Genomic DNA, 8,207 nt, shown 5'->3' with positions numbered 1-8,207 from the left:
ATGACCGATCATTAGTCTTGTACATGCGGCTTACCAAAGCATTTTGTTGATCTTTATCAAGAGTCTCTAAAATATAAAGAAAAATATCGAAACAAATTTTATTCAAAGTGATATCCATCAAGATCAACCAGAAATGACACATTTGGATGTTGTCGATTTTCTTGTCTACCCCGAAGGGACAAGTGGTGATATGGATGGTGATTGATCAGCATAATGTAAAGTTTTGTTTCATGATATTTATTATGTTTTTATGTCATATTCGTTTCATGAGAAATGATGTCGTCACAATCTTCCCAAATTAATAAAATATGAATTTATTTCTCTAAGTCGAATGTTTCTTATGTTTTATTTATTTATTGAAAAGAAACATGGATATTCGCAAAAGAAATAATAAAGATATATTTCTTGCAGACAATACAATAACACATAGCATTTTTAATAATGAAAAGTATTTTGCTTACTTATCAATTAGAGAAGCAAATGTTAATATAATAACAGGTAATGCAAAAATGATGAAGGCTCCGGAAGAGCGAATATTATATTACAAAAAGGGACACTAATTAAAAATTAGTGATGCATTATTTTCGTCTAAATCACCAAGATTGAAGGCTCCAGAAGAGTGAATATAGTATTACCACAAGTGGAAATAATTACAATTGGTGATGCATTAGTTTTATTAAAATCACCAAGAAATTTATTAAGTTTTAAGGATATTCGGTCTAATGGATATCCTATTGAAACAACTAATGATGGTAATAAAAATTATCTCAACATTACAAAAATGTTATCGGATAAGAAAAGTTTTTTGGAAAAATTACCCGTATTGTCCTTCGGATTGTATTATACAAATATTAGAATGATTGAATCTCATGCTATTGAAAATAAAAGGTATGATAACATCTACAAAGTTCGGTATGAACGGTTGGGTCATCCCGGATCAGTTATGATGCGCAAAATAATTGAAAGTTCAAGTGGAAATTCCTTGAAAAACCAGAAGATTTTTCAAGCTAATGAATTGTCTTGTGTTGCATGTTCTCAAGGAAAATTAATTTCCCGTCTATCATTGAATAAAGTTGGGTATGAAAGTCCTAGATTTTTAGAAAGAATTCAAGGGGATATATGTGGACCAATTCATCCATCATGTGGACCATTTAGATATTTTATTTTCTTAATTGATGCGTCAACTATATGATCACATGTGTGCTTGTTATCTAGCCATAATCTCGCTTTCGCAAGATTACTAGCACAAATAATCCGCCTAAGGGCACATTTTCTTGATTACCCAATTATGGAAATTTGACTTGACAATGTTGGAGAATTTACATCATAAGCTTTTAATGATTATTCCATGTCGATTAGGACAACTATTGAACATCATGTTGCATATGTTTATACACAAAATGGTTTAGCTAAGTCGTTAATCAAACGCCTTCAATTAATTGCAAGACCATTATTAATGCATTCTAAACTTCCTACATCGACATGGGGACATGCAATTTTACATGCAACATCACTTATATGCATAATGACAACTAGTTATCATGAGTTCTCCCCTATTCAACTGGTTTGCAGTCAGTAACCAATTATTTACCATCCAAGGATGTTTGGATGTATAATTTATGTACCCATTTCTCCACCCCACTTCACAAAAATGGGTCCTCAAGAAGAATGAGAATTTATGTTGGATATGAATCTCCATCTATAGTAAAATATTTAAAATCATCAATTGGAGATTTATTTACAGCTATATTTGATGATTATTATTTTGATGAATCATATTTTCCAACATTAGGGGGAGAAATAAAGAAGGTGGAAAATAAAATCTCTTGAAAGGAATTGTCACTTTCAGTTTTAGTTCCTCGTTCAAGTCAATGTGAACTTGAAATAAAAAAGATAATTCATTTACAAAATGTAGCAAATCAATTGCCAGAAGCATTTACTAACCCTAAGTGGGTAACAAAGTTTCATGTACCAGCTATACTTACTCAAGTTAGAATTGATATCCCAGAAGGAAAAAAAATACAACTACAAATGAATCAAAGGCACGCCTGAAGCGTGGAAGACTAACCGGTTCCAAAGATAAAAATCCTCGAAAACGAAAGGGAGCAAATATAATTGATGGTCCAAAAGAGAAAACATAATCTTTTGAAAAGATTAATGAAGCTCCAGAAGAGCCCAATGACATAACAAAAGAAACCGGGTACTTGAAAATTACGAAAATGAAGAGATCTCAATAAATTATGTCATGACAAGAATAAGATGGAACCGAAATAAGATAAATGTCGACGATAATTTTTCATATCATGTTCCGCGCGCGATTATAAAAAAAATGAGGATCTTGAACCTAAATCTATCGAGTAATGTATGAATAGAAAATATTGGCCAAAATGGAAAGATGAAATAAATAAAGAGCTTAATTCTATTACTCAATGAAAAGTTTTTGGACCTGTAGTCCATACACCAAACGAAGTAAGACCAGTGGGCCACAAATGGGTATTTGTGCAAAAAAGAAACAAGAAGAATGAAGTTGTGAGATATAAAGCAAGACTTGTTGCACAAGGTTTTACCCAAAGGCCCGAAATTGATTATGAAGAAACATACTCTCCTGTGATTGATGCAATTACATTCCGTTATCTAATAAGTCTGGCAACACATGAAAAATTGGAGATGCGTAAGGTTCTAGAAGCACAAACTCCTAATTCTCGTGAAGTATATTCGGTAAAATTAAATAAATCTTTGTATGGATTGAAACAATCTGCCCGTATGTGGTTCAATTGTTTAAGTACATTTCTTTTAAAAGCGGGCTATAAAAATGATCCATTAAGCCCATGTGTATTCATAAAAAGATCCGGATCAGAATTTGTGATAAATGTTTACGTAGATGATTTGAACATAATTGGAACTCCTGGAGAATTGGAAAATGCCACTTCTTGATTGAAAGAAAATTTTGAAATGAAAGATCTTGGTAAAACGAAATTTTGTTTGGGTCTTCAAATTAAGCACACCAAAAAATGGAGTTTTTGTACATCAATCTAGTTATCTAGAAAAGGTGCTTAAAAAGTTTTATATGGATAACTCACATATCTTAATGTATCTTGCTAATAATACGAGACCTGATATATCTTTTGCTGTAAACTTATTAGCAAGATATATTTCTTGCCCAACAAGAAGACATTAGAGTGGAGTCAAACACATTCTTCGATATCTTCGAGGTTATTTATTCACTTGTGGAGCAATTCATGAGGGACGTTGCAACCATACTATATGAAGATAATGCGGCTTGTATAGCCCAATTCAAGGAAGGGTTTATCAAAGGAGATAGAACCAAACATATATCACCAAAGTTTTTTTACTCATGATCTTCAAAAAGAGCGTGGCATCAACATCCAGAAAATTCAATCAAGTAAGAACTTGGCAGATTTGTTCACTAAAGCGCTCCCTACATCCAAATTTGAAAACATGGTACAAAATATTGGAATGCGACGCTTTAAGGAAATCAAGTGATGTGATGATCAAGGGGAGTTGGAAACACATTGTACTCTTTTCCTTAGCTATGTTTTTCCCACTGGGTTTTCTTAGCAAGGTTTTTAACGAGGCAATTGTTCCAAATATCTATTATTAATCATGTACTCTTTTTCCTTAACAAATGGTTTTTCCCATGAGGTTTTACCTATTAAGGTTTTAACGAGGCATTATACAATCGTCATTCAAGGGGGAGTGTTATGAAATATTAGTTTGTGAATGACCATTGGATTCTCCATTTCTCCCATAACTCTCCATCATTATTTAGCATTAGTAACAACCATTTCAATGTGTTTTATGAATGTAATAATACACCATCATAATGTGCATTCATATTATAGCTCATCTTTCTTCTTATTTGGATAGTATAAATAGTGAGCCATATATATTAGAAACTTGATAATTTCTTCACAAGTATTGGAATAAAAGTTCTCTCTACTCTCATGTCTTTCTTTATTCTATAATTTATCTTGTTATTTGATCATATTTTATAACACATTTCATTCGGTCTTAGACTTAATTAATACACTTAATAGTGTCCAGTAAATTGCTTTAGGTTTGTGTCAATAGACGAGACAAAAGTTTAATATCTCGAATATAGTTATAAAGAAAAGGTTTATTGTATAATTTGACCAATTTAATTTTGGTCATAAGGTTATGGGGAGTGGTCACACCCACCACAACGGAAAAGTATTGTCACATGTGCGCCACGTCCGCTTCACACCCAACCCACCACCAACTCACTAAAGATTGGAAATGGTTACCACTCCACAATATTCTTTTTTTATTTTTTTTAGCATTAAATTAATTAAAAAACATAATTTATAACATAAATATATATATTTTAAAAACATAGAATAACAAAATCATATTTCAATAATATATATATATATATATATATATATATATATATATATATATATATATGGGTTTACTTTAACTTAATGATAAGTATAAGGGTACAATGAGATAAAAAAAAACATTTTCAGGGAACATATATGTAACTTCAATACAGGAAAAATTGAATGAAAGTGACGTTGCTGATGCTCTTTATTTCCTATTGGTCGTCTTCACCCGTCTTGCCAACCACGTCACACCCAACCCACTCACCTTGGGGGCGGTGTTCACGCATCTCAAAGGTGTACACCTCAGCATTCCACGCGTGGAATAAACACCACTCCGGATAGCCTAAGCTAATCCTAGCCATTGGATCAACACAAACATCATTTAATGCTTGCTCTTAATTAATTCCTTACCTATTAAATACCAACAAAATTAAACAAATTAGAGCTTAACATAAAGGGACAAGACTGGACTATCACTCTCTCTAACCTTTGTGTTCATAATTTTCTCAACGTTCTAATCTCTCCCATGGATCTTCTTTCCCAAAATGAAGATGATTTTCATGTGGACACAAAAGGAGTCTTTCAAGATTTACACCAACTCGACAATCTTTGTCTAGCGGGTTCATCTTTTCATTCGGATTATGCAACCCGTGTTGAGGGTTATGACTCGTTTGGGCCATTGTCATATGGGTTAGGTTCAAATGATCTTGAAGTGTATCAGTTTAAACCTCTTGAACATGTAAATGATGTTGAATGGTGATGAATTTAAATAATTGTGACAAAAGCTTAACGGGTTGGGATTTTTCGAACCGTTTGGAATGCCCGATTTAAGATCCGAAACCCATGAGATTCTTTTTGCCGGATGAAGGATCATCTGTCACTGCTGACAATGGAATCGAGAAAGGTAATAGAAAGACGTATAAAGGGAAAAATAAGACAAATTCATCCAAAGGACAATGGATTACAGAAGAAGACAAGTAATCTACTCCAAAGATTACCTAAAGTTTGAATATAAACAGAATCATTGCTATTGTCGAATGAATTTTACATTAAGAGGTAGAAGTTTAAATTTTCATATTTTTGTGTGTTGTTTTCCATTTCCCTTTAAAAAAGATAACATGTTAACTATTTTTCACAGTTAATTCATAAAACTACCATGATCCCGAGGTGAATGAACCCCACTTGACATGAAATATTATCTCAAAATCCATGTTGTAAAATATGTAAATATATTTAATCGATTCTTGGACCTTTGAAAAAAAAAGTTTATGAAAATATAAGGAAATAAACTTAATTTGTCAAACTTGGGTTTTTAACTATTTTCATTTGACATCCTAAGTTTATTGATGTATACCTAAAAATATGTGAAATTATAAAGCTTGAGTTTAAGCTAAATTTCATTTGAACATTAAATCCCAATTGGAATATTTATCTAGATCAGATATAATGAATTATTAATGGAGAAAACATAGTGAATGCTAATATATGCATGGTTGGTTGAGGAAATATGCAGGATTTTAAAGGAAATGGTGGAGAAATATGGGGTGAGAAAATGGTCATATATCGCTCAGAAGTTGAAAGGAAGGATTGGAAAACAATGTAGGGAGCGATGGCACAATCATCTTAGACCTGACATCAATGTTTGCTAAATATATCTGGTTGAGTTTAATATTATTTTTTTTAAATTACCAAAAAAAAAGGAGTGAATTACACCAATGATCCCTCTGGTTTGGGGTAATTTACACGTTTAGTCCTTAACTTATTTTTTTAACTCGGAAGGTCTTTATAGTTTTTTTTACTTATAATTTAAATGAACAAAAACAGATTTTAATTTTTTGTTTTTTTGATATATATGATATTTGTAATCTGTTTGCAGGATATGCTGAATGTTCCTTTTTGTATATATCATTAGAGCTGTTGTTCCAGCCACCATGGGTGGAGCTACATGAGAACCAGGTTGGTCCAAGGCTCACCCTCAAATTTTCAGTTTTTTTTTTTTTTTAATATACAATTTTGTGCAAATGTTGACATGGAAGTTCTTTAGCTCAACTAATAGAAAATTCTTTCCACCTTCAAAAGATAGTAGGTTCCATCTCAATTGTTAATTATTGCTCCAACTTATAATTTTAGCCACTTATTTATACTTTCATTTTCACAATTTAACCTTTCTTTTAATTCCTTAAAAAAATCAATTTTAGAAATTTATATATTTTACCCCTCATATGTTTATAAAATTTTATTTTTCTAATTTTAATTAATTTAGTTACTTTTTAAGTTTTCTCATGTTACAATTCACCCCCTTAAATTTATTTTGCTTATATAAAAAAGTTGTATTTAGAATGATCTAATTTTAATTTTCACCGCAGTCTTGAAAATTAATATACTCTCTCTCTCTCTCTCTCTCTCTCTCTCTCTCTCTCTTTGTGTATATATATATATATATATATATATATATATATATATGTGTGTGTTTTTCAACTAATTTACGAGGAACACCGTAAAAAAAAATTATGGCTTCGCCCTGCCAGCCACCATGATTGCAGTTCTCTACTATTTTGATCACAGTGTTGCATCTCAACTTGCACAACAAAAGGAGTTTAGTCTAAAGAAGCCACCTTCATATCATTATGACCTTCTTTTAGGCTTTTTGGTAACACACACTTAATGCTAATTTACTCACTTCTAAATGTATAATTTTTTTGTATCAGACATTATTATGTGGGCTAATTGGCATTCCTCCAGCCAATGGAGTTATTCCACAATCTCCAATGCACACAAAGAGCTTAGCCACACTAAAACATCATGTAATATTATTTATTTCAACTAAAAAAATAAGATATCTTTTTCCTCTTATTATTATATCGTTAAAGGACGATGCAGTTTAAATTAAACTAATTGGTCAACCTATTCGTGATAATACGCATGCATCTATCTGTAATATATGTTAAATTATATTGTACACCTCTATGCCATTCTTCTTTCTTTAAACACTTACATGTGATCATTATTTTTTTATATAAAAAAAAAACTTATATATATTAAAACTAGGCCCACCTTTGTCCCCGCTAAAAGAGTCAACTCCTGACATTATGATTCAAGCATAAGTATAAACTCCGATTCTTTTCTTTTTTGTACGTATATTCTTTACTTAGTTCAGTTGTTGATTGAATTTTTCTACACAAAAAATATATATATTTTTGTGTAACTTTCAAGCTAATAATAACTTATAGTTATTAGACACGCAAAAGTCAATTGTCCGTACTCTCTTAGTGGCAGAAGTAGTTTATATCATCATGTTTGGTACTTTGAAATTAAAAAATAGCAATGTAGTTTGAGAAAAATTCGACAAATGACCAAAATATAGGGTGCGTTTGAAGAAAAAGACCACAAAAATAAGCATTTCAAAAAATGATCACAGGTTCCGTAGAAGGGGTTCTGCGGAACCATACACACTTCTGCGGAATGTGAACATCTCTGCGGATATTTGTTTTTTTCATTTTTTTATTCGTTTTTTTTATTAATATTTTTTTAATCACATAATGTATTATGTGATTATTATGTAAAAAAAATTGTTTTTGTTTTTTATTTTTCTTATTTATTTATTCGTTTTTTTTTTTGTTTTTTTTTATTTTTTTGTTTTCGTTTATTAATATTTTTTTAATCACATAAGGTATTATGTGATTATTATGTAAAAAAAAATTGTTTTCGTTTTTTATTTTTCTTATTTAATTATCCTTTTATAAAAGTTATGTGTTTAATAAAAATTATACAAATATACTATGTTTTTTATAAAATTACGCACACCGGTATTCTGAATAATAAACATACTTTAAGTAGGTT

This window comes from Lactuca saligna, chromosome 5 (assembly GCF_052625555.1).
Source record: "Lactuca saligna cultivar CGN05327 chromosome 5, ASM5262555v1, whole genome shotgun sequence".
NCBI classification, from domain to species: Eukaryota; Viridiplantae; Streptophyta; class Magnoliopsida; order Asterales; family Asteraceae; genus Lactuca; species Lactuca saligna.
Note: the sequence above shows the minus strand (reverse complement) of the source record.